The sequence below is a fragment of the Bos javanicus genome, chromosome 6 (assembly GCF_032452875.1).
Source record: "Bos javanicus breed banteng chromosome 6, ARS-OSU_banteng_1.0, whole genome shotgun sequence".
Classification (NCBI taxonomy): domain Eukaryota; kingdom Metazoa; phylum Chordata; class Mammalia; order Artiodactyla; family Bovidae; genus Bos; species Bos javanicus.
In genome coordinates this window covers 54,699,743-54,725,393 of record NC_083873.1, presented here as the reverse complement: position 1 = coordinate 54,725,393, position 25,651 = coordinate 54,699,743, and the positions used below count along the sequence as shown (strand labels likewise).

The 25,651-nt window shown below is 36.4% G+C and overlaps 1 pseudogene; it reads left to right on the top strand.

Moving 5' to 3' along the window:
- Positions 1 to 2,878: 2,878 nt before the first annotated feature.
- On the top strand, positions 2,879 to 6,649 carry LOC133250089 (phytanoyl-CoA hydroxylase interacting protein-like; annotated as a pseudogene).
- The last annotated feature ends 19,002 nt before the right edge of the window (positions 6,650 to 25,651 follow it).

Genomic DNA, 25,651 nt, shown 5'->3' with positions numbered 1-25,651 from the left:
AATAAGGGGAAGTAGGGAGGGAAAATGGGAGAGAGAGACTGACAGAGAAACAGTGATTTTAGATCCTGAAATCACAGGTCTCTGAAACAAGTTCTACCTGGGCACTTGCCATAATTTTACCAGATGAACCAAAAATTTCCTTTCAATTTTTAGTTATGGTTCCACAACCAGTTATTGACAAATACTATTTCAATTCACTTCAAAATAAAATTTCCAAATGTAAATGTTTTTATAGTTACCAAGTCAATGGCACCCCACTCCAGTACTCTTGCCTGGAAAATCCCATGGATGGAGGAGCCTGATAGGCTGCAGTCCATGGGGTCGCGAAGAGTTGTACACGACTGAGCGACTTCCCTTTCACTTTTCACTGTCATGCATGGAGAAGGAAATGGCAACCCACTCCAGTGTTCTTGCTGGAGAATCCCAGGGATGCGGGAGCCTGGTGGGCTGCCGTCTATGGGGTCACATAGAGTCGGACACGACTGAAGTGACCTAGCAGCAGCAGCAGCAGAAATTGTACCTAGGCTCTGGGCTAAACCGTACTACTGTAGAGGGAGGGTTTTGACCCATCTGAGCAATTACATGTGTGGGGATGGGCCTCTGGAGGGGCTGATGTGTCTGCATGGCCTCAAGTGCTGAAGCAGCAATGAGCTGTATCCTGATATGTTTTTCAAGCTCAGTTGACTCATAACTTGATGTAATTCCATTACAATTTTTTTGAATTGAAGAATTTTTAGGTGTTACCTCCATTAGTACCTCCTTCCAGACTGCTGCTGCTGCTGCTGCTGCTGCTGCTAAGTCGCATCAGTGTTCTTATTCAGTGGTTAATGATAATTATATCTGAAGACTTGTGGCAAATATTTTACCCTTTAGAACACAGGTATATGAATGAATAATTCAATACTGGCTTACTTTTCTTTCATAAACTTTTTGGAAGTAAAAATAAAAGATAGAAAATTTTATAATTACAAGTGTACACATTGGTAAATGACTACAAACTGAACACAACCATGAACCATTGCCTAGATCTGGAAATCAGACATTATCAATATCCTGTAAACTGCTTTTTGCCTCTTTCCCAGCCACTAACTTCTTGTTTGCCTCTTTTTGAACTTTATATATATTAAATCTTGTGTGTCTGGCTGCCTTCTCTCAATATCATGTTTGTAAGATTCATTGTGGCATTGTGTTGTAATTGTATTTCATTCATTTTCATGTTTAATACTATTCCATTGTATAAAATACAAGAAGTTATTGAATTATGCTGTTGTTGGATATTTAGATGTTTAGTGAGAGTTGGACCATAAAGAAGGCTGAGCATTGAAGAACTGATGCTTTCAAACTGTGGTGCTGGAGAAGACTCTTGAGAGTCCCTTGACAGCACGGAGGTCAAACCAGTCAATCCTTAATGAATTCAACCCTGATTATTCATTGAAAGGACTGATGCTGAAGCTGAAGCTTCAGTACTTTGGCCACCTGATGCAAAGAGCCAACTTATTGGAAAAGACCCTGCTGCTGGGGAATATTGAAGGCAGGAGGAAAAGGGAACAACAGAGGATGAAAGGTTGGATGGCGTCACTGACTCAATGGACATGAATGTGAGCAAACACTGGGAGATGGTGGAGGATAGGGACACCTGGCATACTGCAGTCCAGGGATCACAAAGAGTTGGGTATGACTGAGTGACTGAACAACAACCAATATCTGTACTAAGAGCATTCTTGAACATGTATTGTGGTGAAAATCCTTGCACATATTTATAAAGTATATACCAGGAGTGGGTTTTCTGGGATAAAATTATAGTATGCCTAGTGCCAACTTTATTATCCACTGTCCCCAAACTGTGCAAAGTGATATTGTAAACTAACTTTCCCAAAAGAATTGTATGAAAATTTTAATTGTCCCACGTCATCAGTAAAATGTGGTGTGATCAGTTGTTTAACCATGTTATCTTCTGTATGGTGGTGGTAGTGGTATAGTATCTAGTCATGTTCCAACTCTTGTGACCCCATGGGCTGTAACCTGCCAGGCTCATCTCTATGTTATATAAGCTGAATTCCTTGATGGCTTACTGGGCAAAGAATCCACCTGCAGTGCAGGAGATACCAGAGACTTGGGCTTGATCCCTGGATTGGGAAAATTCCCTGGAGAAGGGAATAGCAGCCCACTGTAACATTCTTGTCTGGGAAATCCCATGGACAGAGGAGCCTGGAAGGCTACAGTCCATGTGGTTGCAAAGAGTTGGACACTGAGCACACACATGTTATATAAGCAAAAGTCATTTTACTGGAACAATCTACACAAGTTTGCCTTTCCTCATGTTTCCTGATATGAATAATCAACTCATTAGAAAAGACCCACATTCTTGGAAAGGTTGAAGGCAAGAGGAGAAGGGGACGACAGAAGATGAGATGGTTGGATGGCATAACTGACTGGATGGACATGAGTTTGAGCAAGCTCCAGGAGTGGTGATGGACAGGGAAGCCTGGTGTGCTGCAGTCCATGGGGTTGCAAAGAGTCAAACATGGCTGAGTGACTGAACAATAACAAAGGTTTAATAGAAGTTCTGATCACCTAGGTTAATACATTCATGCAGTTTATAGATTAGATAACATTTCTGAGCTATTTTTAAGAATATGCTAAAACATTTTTAAGAAAATGTAGAGGCTATTAGAATTGGGGTTCAGAATTAATATTTCTAAAATATTTTCCCCTTAAAAAGAAAAATAAGAGGAATATCAAAAATATCCTTGTGTTCAATCTCAACAAAGGACTACTGGTTGTTGAGTCAGATAACGCACTTGGAAAAACACTGTTGTAGGCAGCATAACCAAAGAAGTTCTTAAGGAACAAATCACAAGGAAGTGGCATAGCAGAGATGGAAGGACTTCCCAAACCACATAACATCAAAATAGCAACATTACCTGTGACTCATTCAAGATTTCATAGGAAACAGATTAAAAATCAAAGGACCGCATTACACAATATCTCATTAACCACAATAAGAGAACAAGAACTCCAATTAATTTAAACAAAAGTAGTTCCAACAAAACTGGTGGCAAAAGCTGTTCCCTTTCCGATGCCTGTCAGTGGACACTGGTTTTTGAGCCAAAAAAAAAAAAAAAAAAAAACAGAGTATACAATAGCAGTGCAATTCAGTCACTCAGTCGTGTCAAACTCTTTGTGACCCCATGGCAACAGCATGCCAGGTCTCACTGTCCATCACCAACTCCAAGAGTTACTCAAACTCATGTCCATTGAGTTAGTGATGCCATCCAACAATCTCATCCTCTGTAGTCTCCTTCTCCTCTTCTTTCAATCTTTCCCAGCATCAGGGTCTTTTCAAATGAATCAGCTCTTCACATCAGGTGGCCAGAGTATTGGATTTCAGCTTCACATCAGTCCTTCCAAAGAACACCCAGGACTGATCTCCTTTAGGACGGACTGGATGGATCTCCTTGCAGTCCAAGGGACTCTCAAGAGTCTTCTCCAAAACCACAGTTCAAAAGCATCAATTATTTGGTGCTCAGCTTTCTTTACAGTCCAACTCTCACATCCATACATAAGCACTGGAAAAGCCATAGCCTTGACTAGATGGACCTTTGTTGGCAAAGTAATGTATCAGCTGTCTAGGTTGGTCATAACTTTCCTTCCAAGGAGTAAGCATCTTTAATTTCATGGCTGCAGTCACCATCTACAGTGACTTTAGCGCCCCCAAAAGTAAAGTCAACCACTGTTTCCCAGATGCCATGATCTTCGTTTTCTGAATGTTGAGCTTTAAGCCAACTTTTAAACTCTCCTCTTTCACTTTCATCAAGAGGTTCTTTAGTTCTTCTTCACTTTCTGCCATAAGGGTGGTGTCATCTGCATATCTGAGGTTATTGATATTTCTCCCAGCAATCTTGATTCCAGCTTGTGCTTCTTCCAGCCCAGCGTTTCTTATGATATACTCTGCATAAAAGTTAAATAAGTAGGGTGATAATAAAGAGGCTTGAGGTACTCCCTTTCTTATTTGGAACCAGTCTGTTGTTCCATGTCCATTTCTAACTGTTGATTCCTGACATACATACAGATTTCTCAAGAGGCATGTCAGGTGGTTTGATAGTCCCATCTCTTTCAGAATTTTCCACAGTATATTGTGACCCACACAGTCAAAGGCTTTGGCATAGTCAATAAAGCAGCAATAGATGTTTTTATGGAACTGTCTTGCTATTTATTTGGCAATTTCATCTCTGTTTCACCTACCTTTTTTAAAACTAGCTTGAACAACTGGAAGTTCATGGTTCACGTATTGCTAAAGCCTGGCTTGTAGAATGTTGAGCATTACTTTACTAGCATGTGAAATGAGTGCAATTGTGCAGTAGTTTGAGCATTCTTTGGCATTGCCTTTCTTTGGGATTGGGATGAAAACTGACCTTTTCCAGTCCTGTGGCCACTGCTGAGTTTTACAAATTTGTTGGCATAATGAGTGCAGCACTTTTACAGCATCATCTTTTAGGAGTTGAAATAGCTCAACTGGAATTCCATCACCTCCACTAGCTTTGTTGGTAGTGATGCTTTCTAAGGCCCACTTGACTTCACATTCCAGGATGTCTGGCTCTAGGTGAATCATCACACCATCGTGATTATCTGGGTCATGAAGACCTTTTTTGTACAGTTCTTCTGTGTATTTTTGCCACCTCTTCTTTTTTTTTTTTTTTTTTTTTATTTTTTTTAAATTTTATTTTATTTTTAAACTTTACATAATTGTATTAGTTTTGCCAAATATCAAAATGAATCCACCACAGGTATACATGTGTTCCCCATCCTGAACCCTCCTCCCTCCTCCCTCCCCATACCATCCCTCTGGGTCGTCCCAGTGCACTAGCCCCAAGCATCCAGTATCGTGCATCGAACCTGGTATGAGGTGCCACCTCTTCTTAATGTCTTCTGCTTCTGTTAGGTCCATACCATTTTTGTCCTTTATTGAGTCCATCTTTGCATGAAATGTTCCCTTGGTATGTCTAATTTTCTTGAAGAGATCTCTAATCTTTCCCATTCTGTTGTTTTCCTCTATCTCTTTGCACTGATCACTGAGGAAGGCTTTCTTATCTCTCCTTGCTATTTTTTAGAACTCTGCATTCAAATGAGTATATCTTTCCTTTTCTCCTTTGTTTTTCACTTCTCATCTTTTCACAGCTATTTATAAGGCCTCCTCAGACAGCCATTTTGCTTTTTTGCATTTCTTTTTCTTGGGGATCTTGATCCCTGTCTCCTGTACAATGTCAGGAACCTCTGTCCATGGGATTTTCCAGACAAGAATGCTAGAGTGGACTGCCATTCTCTTCTCCACTGATCTCCAGTAACATATTGGGCAACTACTGACTTGATGAGTTCATCTTTCAGTGTCCTATCTTTTTTCTTTTTCATACTGTTCATGGGGTTCTCAAGGCAAGAATACTGAAGAGGTTTGCAATTCCCTTCTCCAGTGGACCACATTTTGTCAGAACTCTCCACCATTTCCCGTCCATCTTGGGTAGCCCTACACAGCATGGCTTAGTTTCATTGAGTTAGACAAAAATGTAGTCGATGTGGTTAGATTGGTTAGTGTTGTGTCACTGTGGTTACAGTCTGTCTGCCCTCTGATGCCCTCTCTCAGCACCTCAATAGCAGTGCAGACTGCCTCAAAATAAGTTGGTGGTGATTATGTTGTGTCTGAATGGAGTGAAATTATAGAATTGTACACAGCAGACTATTCAAAATTAAATCTAACACAACTGTTGGAGAAGGCCGAAGTGATTGCAGGACAGATGTTAAAATTTTCTGTTTTTTATCATAACCAGCACAAATAATATTTTGACTATATTCAAAAACATCATAGGAATGCTCTGCAGCCGTCTGTCAAGAGTAACAGTGGCAGCCATGGCTCTTCTATGAGTGGAAAATTAGAAGGCATCTTCAGTTGGGCTTCCGTTGTGGCTCAGCTGGTAAAGAATCTACCTGCAATGCAAGAGACGTGGGTTCAATTCCTGGATTGGGACGATCCCCTGGAGAAGGGAAAGGCTACCCACTCCAGTATTCTGGCCTGGAGAATTCCATGGACTATATAGTCCATGGGGTCGAAAAGAGTCAGATATGACTGAGGACTTTCACTTTCACTTCCTTAAGCTGCAGCACTGAATTAAATACTGGGAATCCACCCCAGCATTCACCTTATGGAAGATACAGGTTTGAGAATGCAGCAAAAAAACTTTTTAACCCCAATACTAACTTATACTTTCGGGACTTCTACTGTATATACACTGCTTATCATTATGTGATTCTGGTCATTGCCCCTGTGGGATCTCTAGGAGATGAATTTTGTAAGCAGCGCCTTCCTCAACTAAATTCCCAAGATAATAAATTTCTGACCTGCAGAGAAGAAGATGGGATGCTGGTTTACCACCATGCTCAGGATGTTATTTTAGAAGTCCTTTACACTGACCCTGTAGATCTTTCTCTAGGCACCATGGCAGAAATCACTGGTCATCAGCTCATGGGTTTATCTACTGCAGATGCAAAGAAAGATCCCAGATGCAAAACCTGTAATATTAGTGTTGGACATTAATACCCACTTTTCTTATTCTCAGTCCCCCTTTCCTTCTGTAGAAGCCCTGATCCTCTGTTGTCCATTTTCATCACCAGATGTTTTCCACTGAAGCATGCACATACCACTGTCACCAAAAGTGAACTGCCACTTTTCAGATTTCCAAATTGTTCTAGTGTTTCCTATTCCCTATCCTTCCAAAATTTTGAGAGAGGAACTATCTTAAGTTGTTTCTGACACTCTATTGCCTAGATGCTGCAATGTTTTTATTTTTCCTTTATGCCAAACATAACAAAACTATTATATAAACTGCTTTAGTAGAATACAAAACAATGGCATATAAATGGTGTTTAACTATGCTCTCATTTTAATCTACTGAACAAATATTGGAATAACTCTAAACCACACAAAAAAGTATAATTACAGCATGAGTTATATCTTGAAGCCTAGAATTGTCAGCACTTCCAACTTGTTTGACAGTGTTATTTATGTTGTTTATATTAGCTAACAGGAAACAGCTACTGTGTTTCAACATAATAAATATAATAGAAAACTATTTTATTTGTAGTATTATATAAAATATTTACAATTTTATAGAATATATACAATTACACCTTAATAGCAATTGTATACATGTCACAAAACCATTTCCCTTATCAAAGATGTAGTTTGTAAACCTCAAATAGTTGTATATCTGTCCTGTTACAAGTACATATCTTTAATTAAACAAATTTGTGCAGGACATTATTCTGATTCATAAGGTTATAAAATATCAGGTAAATACAGAAAGCAATAAGCCTCTGAAACCATCTGCTTCAGAAATAGTCAATATTAATCCCATCCAAGCTATATGAAAATGTGAATTTGTTGACCATCATGCTTAAACATTACAGAAAAGAGAACTACAAACGTGGCTGGTATGAGAGAGAAAATGTGGACCTTTTACTTATTTTTACAAAAGCAAAATAATAAACATGTGGTTTAATGCAAAATAGCAAAACAGTATACACTGAAGTTAATGATGCAAATGAAATATTCTGGCTTCTTAAAAACAAAACAAAACAGAGTACTAACTGCCCACTAAGGAAAAACCAAAACCAGGGAATAATTGTTAAGAATTGAGTCACAATAATTCAGGCAAATCAAGATGAAAGATCAGACAATTCACCTAAGGAAGAAGTGGTCATGACAAAACATACTTAGGTAAACATGGCTTTATTTGTGGAAACTAAGCAAAGACGAAAATGACAAAGCAAAGAATTCTAAGAAACAAAAGGCCTAGAACCTCAGAGTGAATTTTTGTATCCAGAGGTCAGAGTAGTAATAAAATGACATTTAAAATTTTGACCCAGAAATGTCACTCAACCTGCTTAACATCTAAGAGTGAAGGTTCACTTTTTAAAAAATTTTTTTTAATTGAAGGATAATTGCTTTACAGAATTTTGTTGTTTTCTGTCAAACATCAACATGAATCAGCCATAGATGTACACATTTACAACTGCATTCATTTTATTTGACTGTGGTAGAAAAGGTGTCTGACACCAAGTGTTCTCAGCTACTAATCAAAATACAAGCAAGAACAGCAAAGTTGTGGATACACACACTTCAGAAATAAACAGTGACTCAATCATCAAGAATGGAACTCCATTTCTTTTGCAAATGTATAGAACCCTAATTTCCAGCAGGTTCATTATTGTTCTCCTTCAACTTAATGAGTCAATTAGAAGGTTTAACTTTGCAGAAAGCCAAAACCTTAGCAAAGCTACATTTAAACTATTGAGTTGCCCTTGAAAGTTTTCTAGTAACATAGAAATTGTGTCTCATTCGTGGGAAATACAAATGCGAACTATTTTTAGCAGAAATGACAAAATAAACAGTGGTAGGTAAGAAAAAGCTTTATTCTACTTTCACTAACATGTCCACTAGGGTAAGTATGAAATTCTTTTATAGCAAGATTCCTGCTTCAGATAATAGGAAAATAAGCTGAATGTTTATGTTTCATAAAACGTCTACAGCATCTTCCAAGTCAGTTCTTAAAAGTGCCTTTCAAAAACTCAAGGAGAATTTTAAAGTTTAGAGGGTTTAAATCTCTCTCTCTCTCTCTCTATATATATATATATATATATATATAAATCTTTTTAATATTGCCTCTGCATAAAGAGTATGATGACATCTGAGTATTTTCATTGTCGAAAAATTTAAAAATATGTTTTCTGCATAAAATCATGCCATTCATGGCACATAGTTACATTTATACACCAGATTGCAATAGTAAATGACAACTGTATATATTGAAAATATAACTTTTAAAAGTTACTTGGGAATTTTGCAGTTATTTAACCCTGATTTTTATTTCAACTAATAAAAGCATATACATATATATGTATTTATATATACACATATAGTAAGTATATATATGTGTGTGTATATGTATAAGTAGGTATATATGTATTTTACACATTTATTTTCAAAAAAACATAAAAATCCTTGGTTAATTTAGATATTAAAAAGTAATCTTTTATGTTTCCCCTGTGTTTGGATAGGTTTAATTTAAGCTGGAAGAGACAGAAGCCCGAGATAAATGTTTACTTCTCCCCAACATAAAATTCAGGTAAATAGTCCAGAGCTGGTGCTTGTTCTACAGTGTCAGTGACTCATGTTTTTTTGCTGTCATATTGCTTTGTGTGCAATCTGCATCCTTATGTGGTTCAAAATGGCTTTTCTACTTTCAATTACTAAAACTCCTATTGATGTTGACAAGAAGACAAAACGGAAAGAAGAAAGGCATATTCTTTGCTAAGACACTTCACAGAGTTTGTCCTGACTATTTCTACTGAAATTCTTCTTGTCATTATTTAAACTTATGATCGTGTCTTGAAAAAGAGGCTGAAAATACAGTCTTTATTCTGAGTAGCCACAGGTACAGGTAAATATGCTATTACTATGAAAGAGGCTCATTGAGGAGCATTTTGCAGTCTGTGCTACAACCTGCCATCAACAGTGGTGATGTTGGCAAATGTATCTATATTTACACACATTTTAATACATTATACTAGAAGCAGGTGAAAAAATATATTGTATATATAACCCACAGTAGAAAATAATACACGATTTCATTGTTGAACTAGGGGACTGCCTTTCAATTGATCATATTAGAAGTGTATCTATATATACATACTTGGGGCAAAGGTAACACTAAGAATTTTTTTTAAAGCACCATTAATTGTTTAAAGCCAACCTTAAAAGAGAAAATATAGTGACATTTAAATGACACTCTGGAGTCTAACACTGTTTCGGTGTCACTTTTGATGTTAACATTAGTTTCAGATGAAGACATAGCTTTTAAGAGTCATTTGTGTATTATAATGAGAAAAAGATAATTAAGTAAAGCTCTATTAAATTCTCTAAACACTCAAGAATATAAGGAGAGAAGAGACTATTACTGTCTTCTCAATGAAAATTGAAATTAAATCCAAATATATTTTTTCACAAAATTTTACTCAGAAGTTACACATATATGAATGTAACCACAAAGACAGAGTCACCACAACACTCTGATATATCAAAACATCTACAGTAACTTAAATAATTAGTAACAGTCAACTGATTGAATAAATTATAGATGATCTGAAAATAGCGTATTAATCATAAAAATGAAGTTGCTAATGTACATCCACTGTCACAGAAATAAATTTAGGCTATAATACTGTATGATTGAAAGAAATACAAACGTTACATGCAATGTGATCCAAATTTTGCAATATGAGAATGTAACATAATATGGATTCACATGCATATATATGTCTGGAAAAAATAGGCCAAATGTTAACAGCAGTTAGCTCTATGTAGTGAAATTTTGATAATCAAGATTTTTTTTCAGATTATGAGACTGACACTGCTTGTAGTGCTAAAAAAGACACTAAGATTTTCTTTTCAACAATTAGCATGTATTATCTGAAAATTATTTAAAAAGCACAAGATACAGTAAATAGGGTAATTTTTTAAAAGTATAAAATAATTGAGATATATACGTAGGTGAAAGGCAGATTGTACACCAGTATGTATGTGTGAATTCTCTTTAGTAAAAATAACATAAAATTCATTATGATAAATCTATAATACGTACAGCAAGTACTATTTGTGGTCAGCTTTGGAATTAAGACCCATAGATGATTTTTCTAATAAAAGTAATGCTATGTGTTTTAAGATGTAGCCATATTATTAAGTATTACTTTATTATCATCACAATGTATGACTTCTACTGCGTTTCGGGTAGAAAAAAAAAAAAATAGGTCTATTGTATGCTCCTTCTTGTTCTTATCATATGCTCCCTGCATGACTGTGAGAGCCTGAGAGAAGTCTATTTCTGCCGCAAAATTATCTACTGCTGACAGAAAGATGAAGGCATAGCAACCCACTCCAGTACTCTTCCCTGGAAAATCCCATGGATGGAGAAGCTTGGTGGGCTACATTCCATGGGGTCGCTAAGAGTCAGACACGACTGAGCGACTTCACTTTCACTTTTCACTTTCATGCATGGAGAAGGAAATGGCAACCCACTCCAGTGTTCAGCCTGGTGGGCTGCTGTCTATGGGGTCACACAAAGTCGGACATGACTGAGGTGACTTGGCAACAGATGATTTACATTTAAGAGATTTCAGTCATTATTAATTAATAGTTTGTATTATGAGACTTATAAAATAAATAATTCTATCTCTTTACCTAATATACTCATATACCGTTATGGATATGTTCTTCACACTCTAGCCTGAGAATTCTCACGTATCATCAGAACACTGATATTTATACAAAGCAAAGCTTCAGAGCAACATGTGGCTCTTGTTATACAATGATCTATTACAAAAATCTCTGCCGACTGATAGTCAATATTGCATATATTATAGAGAATCTAATAAAAAGAAGTGAAGTCATCCTCAACATTAGGATATTTTGATTGCTTCTCAAAAGTATAAAACCTGATCATGCGTTGTAAATAAATAAAAGCCTTTAGGCTATTAGTTTATGTATGTATTAATTGCTTTATTCAAAATCAGTTAAGACATATTAATTCATTTATTGGACATATAGATGTAAAAGAACGAAATTAGAAATTATCTAACACCATGTACAAAAATGAACTCAAAATGGTTTAAAGACGTAAATGTAAGATGGGATACTATAAAACTTTAAAAATAAAATGTTGACAGAACATTCTTTGAAATGAAATTCTTTGTAAATCATAACAGTATGTTTTTGATCTAAAAAACAAAAGGAAATAAAAACAAAAATAAACAAATCAAGTCTAATTAAATTTAAAAGACTTCACACAGCAAAGAAAACTATTAACAAAATAAAAGGACAGCCTACTGAATGGGAGAAGATATTTGCAAATAATATGACCAATAAGTGGTTAATATCAAAAAATAAATAAATAGCTGATCAAATTCAACAGCAAGAAACAAAACAAGCACACACACACATGCACACACACAACACACACACACACACAACTGGATTAAAAAACAGACAGAAGACCTGAAGAGACATTTTTACAAGGAAGACTACAGATGGCCAAAAAGCACATGAAAAGATTCTCAACATTGTTAATCATCACAGAAATGTAAGTTAAAACCACAATAAGACATCACTTCATACCTATAAGAATGACTATCATCAATATGAAAACAAATAACAAATTTTGGCAAGAATGTGAAGAAAAAGTAATCCTCATACACTCATACACTGTTACACTCATCAACTCATACACACTGGTGGGAATGTAAGTTGGTACAACCACTGTGGAAAACAGGATAGAAGTTTCAAAGAAACTAAAAGAACCACCACCATGTGACCCAGAAATTCCACTCCTGTGGATGTATCAGAAAAAAATAAAAACACTGATTTGAACAGCTTCATGCACCCAAAAGTTCACAGCAGTATTATTTACAATTGCCAAGGTAATGTATCCACCTAAGTATTCATTAACAAATAAATGGATAAAGAAAATTTGGTACACACACATAATGGCATACTGCTCACCTATAAAACATATGAAATTTTGTACTTTTCAATAACATGGCTGCACATGGAGGATATTATAAATGTGAAATAAGTCAGATATATAAAGACAAATACTGTACATTATCACCTACATGTGCAGTCTAAAAAGTATAACAAACTAGTGAACATAACAAAACAGAAACAGATTCACAAATACAGAGAAAAACAGAGTTACCACTGGAAAGAAAGAAAGGCAGAGGGGAAAGTTAGTGGTAGGAAATTAAGAATTATAAATGATGGTGTGTAAAATAAATAAGTTTATGAGACTATAATGTATAATACAGAGAACACAGCCTATATTTTATGATAGTTTTAAATTAAGCTTAATCTTTATAATTTGTGAATCACTATGTTGTACATCTGAAACACAATATTGTACATCAACTATATTTCAATTTTAAAAATAAAAAAAGAAATATTAATTCATTTATTTATAAAGATAAATAGTAGTGTTACTTTTAGGACTGGAAATCAGCAAATGTGGTTGATTAAACTCTGTGACCTTAGATGAGATACTTAATCTTTCTGATTTTGTGTTCATCTAAAAACAGAAAGTATTAGACTTCAGAAACTGAAAATTCTATTCCAAGTCTAAATTTTCATGAATTTGTTCATACAATATTTGTGAGTTCAGATTCAAAGGACTGAAAAAAAGTAAAGGTTTGATTTATGTATTCCACCCATACTGTTTCATGAGGATCATACATAACTGATTTTTATATAAATAGTTTAAAAAAAACAAAGTCAATATAGTTTACTATGATTCTTAATTTTAATCTCAAAAACCAGCAAACTTCAAAGATTTATCTTTTATAATAAAAATACACATGCTGCTGCTGCTAAGTCGCTTCAGTCATGTCTGACTCTGTGCGACCCCATAGACGGCTGCCCACCAGGCCCTGCCGTCCCTGGGATTTTCCAGGCAAGAATAGTGGAGTGGGTTGCCATTTCCTTCTCCAGTGCATGAAAGTGAAGTCGCTCAGTAGTGTCCGACTCGTAGCGACCCCATGGACTGCAGCCCACCAGGCTCCTCCGTCCATGGGATTTTCCAGGCAAGAGTACTGGAATGGGGTACCATTGCCTTCTCTGAAAAATACACATAAGACAGTAGTAAAACTGTAATTAAATGGAAAAATAATGAAAATTGTATGATTTTTGTGGGTTTTATTTATATAAAATAAACTTATTTGTTAAATTATTAATGTTGCAATAAACAGAACAATGAATATCAAAAAATATATTGACATTCTGAGGTGGAATTTAATTAATACGTTTACATCAGACCAGTTAAAACATAGATTATTTCGATATTATTAATTGTTTGAAATGTCCATGTACATTTTGTTGTTGTTATTAAATGTATATACCATCTTGTATTTCAGGAGCTCTTCATTTAAGATCTTCTGCTTGTTAAGACATTTTAGGAACCATGGAGATAATATAAATGAAATTTTGGATGAGTGGATAAAAAATACACGTTGCTGGAACTCATTAGACACAAGAACCTAAAATGAGCAGTCATATTGCTTTACTTTATTATTTCTGAGAAGGAATATGAGCCCTAAGATAACAACTGGCCATATTTTCAAGATAAATCATAAATCTGTTTTTAACTTGCAATAGACTAATTAAAAAGTAGACTAATAATTAAAAGAAGTCATAGTAAGAACCAGAAATCCAAATCCATTCTGAGTCAAATAAAATGCACCTATGAAAAATATTATTATGCCAAAATTAATGTAAATTTCAACCTTAATCAAGTTAACAAAATAACTAGCCAGTGAACTTTTCCTGAGGTGGTTGGTGACTGAGTTCAAATCTGAATGTAAAATCTACAATTTAGACAAAGTAGAATTTCCACATCATATTCATAGGAATTTTGGACATCTTTCAGATTTTTGTGAAGAAAAGTCCAATTGGCACAATTCAGAAACTTTAGCTGGAGTTCAGTATAGTGTTTGAATAGGAGAGAGTGCGTCAAGATAAAGAGTTTTCTACCCCAGAACCATCACAATGGCACAGTTGGAGAGTGGAGAAGCATGGAATAGCACAAAAAGATTTGCTAAAAAAAGATAGCTTAACATAAAAAAATAATTAGTAAAAAGAAAAATAAGGTGACATATAAGATTCTACAATTTCTTCTGTTTATACAAATCACTTTCTCCCTCACAACTTGTTATTCTAATGTTATTAAATATTCCAAATTCTTCTTACTGTAACAATAGTACACCCTCAGTTCAAGATTTTTCCATTCTGTTTGATGTATTTCAACAATATTGATATTATTATTTTTAAATTAGATGTTCTGAGTTGATAGATGATCAGCTCTGACCTTTGTGATCTGCCAGTATATATACAAAGGTCATGCCAGTCAGAGTCTAAGATAAAAGAAGCAGTACACTCTACAGCATGAAGAGTAATGTCAGAGCAGTGACACTGCACAGAAAACAGATCCGAGGAGAGGCCACAAGACAATGGGAAGCCAGATATCTGTTCTCAATGAACATGAGAACTGGTGATGTTTAGAGTGGCTGAAGGGTCAAAAATCTATCAGCAGGTTGATAGAGGTACAAGAGGGGTCCAGTGTCATAGGTACCACTGGAGACGAAAGAACAGGTATTGCTTCTCAGGAGGGAAGTAGTTTCATTCAATCTGGCTGCATCAAAGAAATTCTGTGTTTTTCTATTTGGAAATAAATATACTTTGTGGAGATTTGTTCATTTCTTTGATCTCTGGACACTTTCTTTTAACAAATGGGCCATTTTTCTATCTAAATTTCTAATCAATTCTGAGTATATAAAGAAGCCATTCAATGCTAGTAGATATTAGATATTGAACTAGTTTCCTCAAAAAATGAGACTGGAAGAATAAAGTTCAGAAATTGAAAGTCACTCAGGCCTGTGCAACTCTTTGAGACCCCATGCACTGTAGCCCATCAGGCTCCTCTGCCCATGGAATTCTCAAGGCAAGAATACTGTAGTGGGTAGCCATTCCCTTGTCTAGGTGATCTTCCCAACCCAGGGATCACGTTTTTGGCATTGCAGGCAGATTCTTTATGATCTGAGCCAGCAGGGAAGCCCCTACTCAATGCTGATAGATATTATGTATTTAACTAATTTCCTCAAAAATGAAGCTGCAATATGAGGAACATTTCAAATATGTGTGCAAATAAGTAAAATAGTATATATTTACCCTAATAAACCACACTAACAAACATTCAGCTTTAAAACAATAGATATTCAATGAAAAATCTGCTAGATATCCATAAAAGGAATGACCTTATAAGACATGAGGGAAAGTCTACACACCCTCAGTGAGGCATGCATGGGTTTCTTTCTCTTTACTGTTTAACAAAGTCTATCTGTTTAGCAAGTAAACCACCACCTTGTATCATTTCTGTGCTGTGCTTAGTCACTCAGTCATGTCTGACTCTTTGCAGCCCCATGGACTATAGCCCACCAGGATGCTCTGTTTGTGGGCATTCTCCAGGCAAGAATACTGGAGTGGGTTGCCATGCCCTCCTCCAGAGGATCTTCCCAACCCAGGGATAGAATCCAGGTCTCCTGCATTGCAGGTGGATTATTTACCATCTGAGCCACCAGGGAAGCCTGTATCATCCCTACTTAATATCAAATTCATTTTCCCACAGGAAAGTAATCTTCTGAAAAGAATAGTCTATACCAGGGGGTCAGCACACTTTTTAGTAGAAAGTATTTAGACATTGGGCTTCCCTGGTAGCTCAGCTGGTAAAGAATTGCAATTAATGAACATTCTTCCAATAGTTCAGTTCTAAAATCTTGTAATTACTCAGCCATTAAAAAGAATTCATTTGAATCAGTTCTAATGAGGTGGATGAAACTGGAGCCTATTATACAGAGTGAAGTAAGCCAGAAGGAAAAACACCAATACAGTATACTAACGCATATATATGGAATTTAGAAATATGATAACAATAACCCCGTGTACGAGACAGCAAAAGAGACGCTGATGTATGGAACAGTCTAATGGACTCTGTGGGAGAGGGAGAGGGTGGGAAGATTTGGGAGAATGGCATTGAAACGTGTAACATATCATGTATGAAACGAGATGCCAGTCCAGGTTCAATGCACGATACTGGATGCTTGGGGCTAGTGCACTGGGACGACCCAGAGGGATGGTATGGGGAGGGAGGAGGGAGGAGGGTTCAGGATGGGGAGCACATGTATACCTGTGATGGATTCATTTTGATATTTGGCAAAACTAATACAATTATGTAAAGTTTAAAAATAAAATAAAATTTAAAAAAAATCTTGTAATTATTTTAAATTCTCCTCTTTCTCAAATCCCCTGTATCAGAAAATTTTGTTGAATTTGCCTTCACAATGTATGAAAAATTTTATTGATTTTCATCATCTCCTGTACTATTGTTCTAGTACTATTATAACTATCTTTTATCTAGATTCCTTAAAGTTCTGCTTACTACTATCCTTGCCCTCTACAGACTATCACCAAAATAGTATCCAAGATGTTCTTCCTAAATATAAATCAGATTTTGTCATTTTGCTCAAAACCTATAAAGACTTCTCATTTCCTCAGAGTAAAATCCAAGGACCTTATAATGATTTATAAAGACCTGACTTATTTCTCACTTCTCCTTGAATCAATCTCTTTGACTTTATCTCTCTACTTCCCTCCTCCCTATCTAGCTGCATTCACCTCACTGGTGCCCTTCAAACACATGCTTTGAGAACTTCAGTTGAAAATAGTCATGCCTTCTAGAAGGTTCTTCCTCCAAATATCCTTAACATTCCAGATCACCTTAGCCAGGTTTTACTTTTCTTCCATTTTCATAGTTCTTTAAATTGAATTGTATTCTTCATGTAACATTAAATTTTCAAACCACTGCAATTTGAATTTTATCCTAAGGTCTCCTTGAAAATATAAACCCTAGGGTCACGTTTAAGCTGCCATCATTCAGATCTCAATTTAAATGTCACTTACCCAGAAAAGCCTGTCTTAACTTTCAAATATAAATTAGGTAACTCCCGATTCTCTTCCCAGTCTTCTTTTTCTAATAAGGATTCCTCATGATTTAGAGTAATGATTTTTCTTTTATGATTTTCTTCACCACTAGTCTGTAATTTCCATGATGCAAAGGAAGGTGTCTGTTTTGTTTTGTTTGTTTTTTTTTTTAATCCGTGTTGGTAGTGAGTAGCACAAATTATCAGTAGATCTTCAGTGTATATTAACAAAGAAAGTGAAAGTGAAACTCACTCAGCTGTATACTTGGGACCACATGGACTGTAGCCCTCCAGGCTTCTCTGTCCATGGAATTATCCAGACAAGAATAATGGAGTGAGCAGCAATTCCCTTTTCCAGGGGATCTTCCCAACCCAAGGATCGAACCCAAGTATCCCGCATTCCAGGTGGATTCCTTACCAGCTGAGCTATTTACCAAAGAAGTGAATGTTAAAAACCAAGGATATATTTAGGTCTTAATTTCCTGCTTCATTTGACACCTTTCCTCACTCTTTTCTGAGACTCTGTACTTCCCTGCTAGTAACACATTATAAATGTTTTCTACCTAACCCTTCTTTGCTACATGTGCTATATTTAGGCCCACTAAATATATTTTTGTTTTACAGAATGCCATCCAAAGTCAAATAACTTTTTATTCTACCATTTCATTTCCCTAGTTGATCTCAACCAATCCATGTCATAATTTAGCAACTATGTGCTTGTATGTGCTGTGCTAAGTTGCCTCAGTCATGTTCAACTTTGTGTGACCCTATGGACCATAGCCCATCCTCTGTCCATAGGATTCTTCAGGCAAGAATACTGGAGTGTGTTGCCATGCCCTCCTCCAGGATTCTTCCCAGCCTAGGGATCGACCTGGTATCTCTTATGTCTCTTGTGTTGGCAGGTGAGTTCTTTACCACTAAGGCCACCTGAAAGTGAAAGTGAAAGTTGCTCAGTTGTGTCAGACTCTTTGCAACTCCATTGACTATATACAGTCTGTAGAATTCTCCAGGCCAGAATACTGGAGTGGGTAGCCATTCCCTTCTGCAGGGGATCTTCCCAATCTAGGGATTGAACCCAGGTCTCCCACATTGCAGGCAGATTCTTTACTAGCTGAGCTACCTGGGAAGCCCTCAAATTTATATTTTCCTCCTAGGTCACCTCCATGGGTATGGAAGCAGCTCCCTAAGTCTGGAATGCCAAACAAAGTATGAAAATCCAAATTTTCCCCTTTGGACTTGTTTTTGTTTCATACTCTATATTCCCAGCACTATCACCCACTCAGTTTCTTATCAAAACAGAAAGATAGGAAAAAAAAAAAAAACTTTCACTGTTGTCTCTATTTATTTAGAAATTTTGTGCCTTTATGCCCTAAATATTATTTGGTCCTTTCATTAGTTATGATAAATGTTCTACTTCAGAATATCATCTCCTCTTAACTTGCACTACCTTGACAATCTCCTGTTTCGTTTTCCCAGAATTTTTCTGGAACATAGTCTGATATAAGTGTTTCTACTTTAACACTCAAAGGAAATGGTTCAAAAATCTACTCAATATCTTTAACTGTGGGTAACAGATATTTCAGAGAAGGAAATGGCAACCCACTCTAGTACTCTTGCCTGGAAAATCCCATAGATGGAGGAGCCTGGTAGGCTACAGTCCATGAGGCCTCGAAGAGTCGGACACGGCTAAGTAACTTCACTTTCACTTTTATGCATCGGAGAAGGAAATGGCAACCCACTCCAGTGTTCTTGCCTGGAAAATCCCAGGGACGGGGGAGCATGGTGGACGGGGGAGCGATCTATGGGGTCGCACAGAGTCAGACATGACTGAAGCGACTTAGCAGCAGCAGCAACAGATATTTTGTACAATGTCTCTGAGCCTCAGTGCTTTCAGCAATATGACTGGATACAATATCACCTGCTTCATGGGTTTATAGTTAAGATTACATGGTAAAAGGTATATGAAGTACTCGATACAATACAGTAATTGATTATGATATGCTAAGTGAATGAATTGAGGACAGTGTTCCCACTTATTGACTACTTTCTGAAGAAGCAGGAAACTATGAACAGAAAAAAAATGGTATTTTGAAAAATAATCATTAAGAGAAATTCAAATAAGCCATGTCATGCCTCAGGCAAATCCAATTTTAATTAAATGTGGTGGTAATAACATTAAATTAGATGTTAGAAGACTAGACTTCTATCAAGTCGTTATTTACTGTTTTACAAGTTGTAATGCTAAGTACTTTGTTTAGTCATTGTTTAGTCACTAAGTTGTGTCCGACTCTTTGTGACCCCATGGACTATAGCCACCAGGCTCCTCTCTCTATGGGATTTCCTAGGCAAGGACACTGGAATGGGTTGCCATTTCCTTCTCCAAGGATAAATTAAACATTGCTTTGATAAAATTTTGTTATCCATAAAATTTTTCTGATGATTTCCTGGGATAGTGGAAAATTTGGTTAGTGATGATGAACATATTATCTATTATTAATAGATAAGAACCTAATTTTTATGGTCAAACCACCCTTGAGTTAAATACTAAGTTTTCTTTTTTTCTGTTATTTTGGTTGGTTACATGACCTCCTTGCAATTCCATTTCCTTCATTTGTTACATAAAATTATGGTAAAATTTGAGTGAGAAAACTAATGTAAACACCCTCTGGAATAGTATTGTATCAAACTGTAACTGTTATTAATTTTTATCAGCCATCTGTGTTTTAAAATTTTGTGTGAAAGATGAACATATTATCATAAAATATATTTGCCGCTACTGCTGCTAAGTTGCTTCAGTCGTGTCCAACTCTGTGTGACCCTATAGACAGCAGCCCACCAGGCTCCCCCGTCCCTGGGATTCTGCAGGCAAGAACACTGGAGTGGGTTGCCATTTCCTTCTCCAAAATATATTTGGTTTAAATTTAAAAAAAACTGTAAATGACAAACTGAATACTCACATATTATCACTTCACTCTAAAGACAATTTTTTTTCACATATTAGACTTCAGTCTTATAGTAATTTAATAGTTCTTAGTGCACATACCACTAAGTCACCAAATGAAAAGCCAACACACACACTAAACTTATATGATCTACTACTGAGCTGCCTGATACAAAGAAATGGTTTACATTTAGTTTGAAGGTAGATTGAAGACAAAAATTAAGGATATACTTTTCACAGATGTAGTTGTAATACTGAGAGAGGGGTTTATTAAATGAATTCTTGGAAGTCAAAAATGGAAGTTAAGAAACATTTTGGAGAAGGAATGGTAACCCACTCCAGTACGGTTGCCTGGGAAATCCCATGGACAGAGGAAACTGGCGAACTCGTCTATAGGGTTACAAAAGTCAGACAGGACTTAGCCATTAACCCACCACCACCAAGAAACATTTAGGGAGTGAATCAGGACAATCTGCTCATTCAGCTTTGTCATGTTCTTAGCCCTCCCATTACTGGTGGATGGTTTCTCACACTCCTCACAAAGCCTCTGAATTTCACCTCAGCAGTTTTGTCTGACATCTTCTTCCCCATGTTTATCATTTGCTTCTGGAGGGAAAAATAATTTAGTCATTTGGCCAATTATTTATATGGAAATAATATTTTTCAAAATCAGTCTTGCTTTTAAGATGTTAAGGTGATTTATTTTTACTACATTTCAGGAAATTTCTTTATGTTGTTTTAGATTCTCTGTGCCAAACTGCTTCAGTTGTGTCCAACTCTATGCAACCATATGGACTGCAGCCTGCCAGGCTCCTCTGCCCTCCTTTAGGGGCTTCCTGATCCTGGAATCCTACCAATGGCACTTATGTCTCCTGCATTGGCAGGTGGGTTCTTTACCACTAGCACGACCTGGGAAGACCTGTTGTATTGCAACAATTAGATCTCCAAAGTTATTTCCTTATTTTTTCTGCAGATATTTCAACATTAATTTTATATATCCTAATACTCAAACCTAAGTCTAATTCAGTTAAGTTGCTCAGTCGTGTCTGACTCTTTGCAACCCCATCGACTGCAGCACGCCAGGCTTCCCTATCCAACATCAACTCCCAGAGCTTGCTCAAACTCATGTCCATCGAGTTGGTGATGCCATTAAACCATCTCATCTTCTGTCATCCCCTTATCCTCCTGACTTCTATCTTTCCCAGAATCAGGATCTTTTCTAATGAGCCAGTTCTTCCATCACAAGGCCAAAGTTATTGGAGTTTCAGCTACAGCATCAGTCCTTCCAATGAATATTCAGGACTGATTTCCTTTAGGATTGACTGGTTTGATGTCCTTGCAGTCCAAGGGATTCTCTCAAGAGTCTTCTCCAACATCATAATTCAAAAGCATCAGTTCTTTGGAGATCAGCCTTCTTTACAGTCCAGCTCTCACATCCATACATGACTACTGGAAAAATCATAGCTTTGACTAGATGGATCTTTGTTGGTAAAGTAATGTCTCTGCTTTTTAATATGCTGTCTAGATTGGTCATACCTTTTCTTAAAAGAAGCAAGCCTCTTTTAATTTCATGGCTGAAGTCACCATCTGCAGTGATTTTGGAGCCCCCCAAAATAGAGTCTGTCACTGTTTCCATTGTTTTCCATCTATTTGCCATAAAGTGATGATACTGGATGCCATGATCTTCGTTTCCTGAATGTTGAGTTTTAAGCGAGTTTTTTCAGTCTCCTCTTTCAATTTCATCAAGAGGCTCTTCAATTCTTCTTCTCTTTATGCTATAAGGGTGGTGTTATCTGCATGTCTGAGGTTATCGATATTTCACCTGGCCATCTAGATTACAGCTTGTGATTCATCCAGCCTGGCATTTCACATGATGTACTCTGCATATAAGTTAAATAAGCAGGGTAACAATATATAGCCTTGATGTACTCCTTTCCCAGTTTTGAAATAGTCTCTTGTTCCATGTCCAAGTTCTATCTCTTGCTTCTTGACCTGCATACAGAGTTCTCAGGAGGCAATTCCTGAAGGTATTCCCATCTCTTTCAGAATTTTCCACATTTTGTTGCGATCCACACAGTCAACGGCTTTGGCGTAGTCAATAAAGCAGAAGTAGATGTTTTTCTGGAATTCTCTTGTTTTTTTGATGATCCAACGGATGTTGGCAATTTGATCTCTGGCCCCTCTGCCTTTTCTAAATCCAGATTGAACATCTGGAAAGAGGTCACATAGCGTTGCACCCAACTGAGCAATGAACACACACACACACACACACACACACACACAAACACACACACACACAGGCATTGAATGTATTTTGGCAAGAATACTGGAATAGCAATCAGAAAAACCTAGGTTGTGGGAAAATGGTAAAAGCATGAATAAATTTCAAAATTCAAGATATGTTTCTTCAATTAAGTTAAAAAATGTTAACTTTAAGCTGTCTTTTAAGTTCAAAATTTTAATATACTTATTTCCTCTCCCCAACCTTGATAATGAAATGTCATGATATTCACATAACAGTTAACTTTAGAGTTCTGAATGCCAAAGATATTATTTCAGGTACTAATTAGATTTTGTTTTACACCAAATTTGGAACTTGAAATTCAGAGTTAAAATTGTGATGTAAACACTTTTAAAAGAAAGAGAAAGACAAGTAGTTCTTTTCAGAATAAATCTTCCAAAATAATTCAGAAGAGTTAACTTTGGCCATAATAATTTTCTGCAGCCACAGGATATGATAGGCTTCTTTGGAGTGTGAATATGTATTAAGGTAACCAATTTAAAATGGTATATTTAAACATTTTAATAGCTTCAATAATGACTATCACTTTTTCTGTGGAAGTGATAAACAATATGTGTTAAATGTTATACCTATCTGTTCCATTTATCAACTTTAACGAAACAAAAGACACAAACTAACCAGAACGATCATTTAATGTATTACACTGAAAACAAAGAGTGCTAGTGGAAAGCATAATTTTAACAGAGTGATATCTGTGCAGCACAATGTGCAGTTATTCCATTTTTGCTCCTTTTCTCTCTTTTTCTCTCCAACACACCCCACTGGAAATTATGTGTAAATGTCTGGGTTTTTTGTTTGTTTGTTTATTTTGCGACATTGAAGGTAATAACTGAAGCAGCTATCTAACAAAGCAACTCTAAGAGCAGGACGATTTAAGAATGTGCATCAGATTTGCAGGTACAAATCACCTTTGCAGTATTACCCCAAACTTTAGTCACCAATTGGCTTGTCCAGGGGAGGATATATAAAGTCACATCAGTGGCTAGCTTCCCTGGGATTTTTGAAGTTGGAAGAGTGAGAGACTCTCTTTGGTTCCTGGACTGAAAAAAAAAAAAAAAAAAATGCTTAGGAACTCCTTGCAGCCCAGTGTTCAATAACATAGATCAGAAGAGCAAAGAAAATTTGAATAGTGAGGTGCTATATAAAGTTCTTACTTATTAATAACATGGAACAGGGCCAGGCAAAAATAAAGCATACTAGAGCTGGCCAATAGGATTCACTCTGACCCTCAGAAAGTAAATCTTTGAACAAAATGACACAAAAATACAGCCAAGAGGACACAGAATAAGCTTTTCTGAGCACACCACGCTTGCAACAGTAGTCTGAGTTTCAGACTTCTCCATATAGTTGAGGAATTAAGTGTACTGGACCTAAAAGGAAGCTCAAAATTTGAACTATGAAAAGATAAACTGAAACATATTAAAAATTTTAAGTTTGCCTGTGCAAAAATCAATCTGAACTGGGATAGTGCCAAGCAGTAACTGATTAGGGGCACTCTACCCACAGGAGCTAGGGGAAAGATTATTACAGAAAAAAAGAAGAATGGAAGCAAGGTAAGAGATTATGGATTGGCTATAACTTAAAGCCTCCTTGGCTGCTGGTAATTTGTTGTCCTTTGATTTTAATTTTATAATCTTGAGATATTTACTGTCTTAGATTTTGGTTTACTTACTTATATAGCCTGTCAGAACATTAGAAACACCTCAGTCTAATGGCTTCCTTATTTAATTGACTTAATAAAGTTTATATTATCTTCATATCTTAATTGTTTGCAAGTACATTGTAAGTCAGGGGGCTTCCCTGGTAGCTCAGTGGTAAAGAATTTGCCTGCCAAGCAGGAGACATGGATTTGATCCCTGGGTGGGGAAGAGACCCCTGAGAAGGAAATGGCAACCCATTCCAGTATTCTTGCCTGGGAAATACCATGGACAGAGGAGCCTGGTTCACTAAAGTCCAACAGGACTTAGTGCATAAATAACAGCGTTCTAAGTTGGCTAGAGGTTCTGTCTTTGGTTTGTGACAAATAACACTGGAAAAATGAAAGTGTAAAACCCTGAATTCTGTGCTCCTGGGATCAGTCAGGGTTAAGAAATCCCCTCTTTATTTTTTTGGTTCGGGAAATGGCTTACTATGAAGAACCACTCTTCTTCCATGAGTCTCCATAATACTCATGAACATCCCCCTCATTTACATATTATAAGGCTAGACACAGACTGTCCAAATACTAATTATTTGTTTCATAAAAGATTAACTGAATTATTAGCCCCCACTACTCAACAGTAAAAAAGTGTTTGTTAATTAATTTGCCCAAACTTTCAGTTCAGTTCAGTCTCTCAGTCGTGTCCGACTCTTTTTCCATTCTCCAGGTCCTTAATTTTAACGGACACTCAACATACAATCACTCTTTAATGGCCTCTTCTGATAACCTGATGAACTCAAAGGAAAACAGTCTATGGTGAACTGTCCTCCCCCCACACCCTAAGCCCATCTTTCTAGCTGTATTTGATCTTTTCTATAATAAACAATTGCTTTCTGTCTGCCCTTTTCGATTGTTGTCTAGATCTTTATTGCAATAGTCTCTTTTCCTATTGCAACAGACCTTTTAGAAAAGTCTCTCTTTACTAAGTTCACTGTGATTTAATTGAATAACATCTAAATTTTTAATCACTGAATTTTCTTAATCTATACAGTTTTCTTGAGAGAAAAGATTTTCTGCATCTATAACATAAGGGACATAATTATTTGAGGCCTAACAAGGAACACTGCTGTTTAAATACAAATTG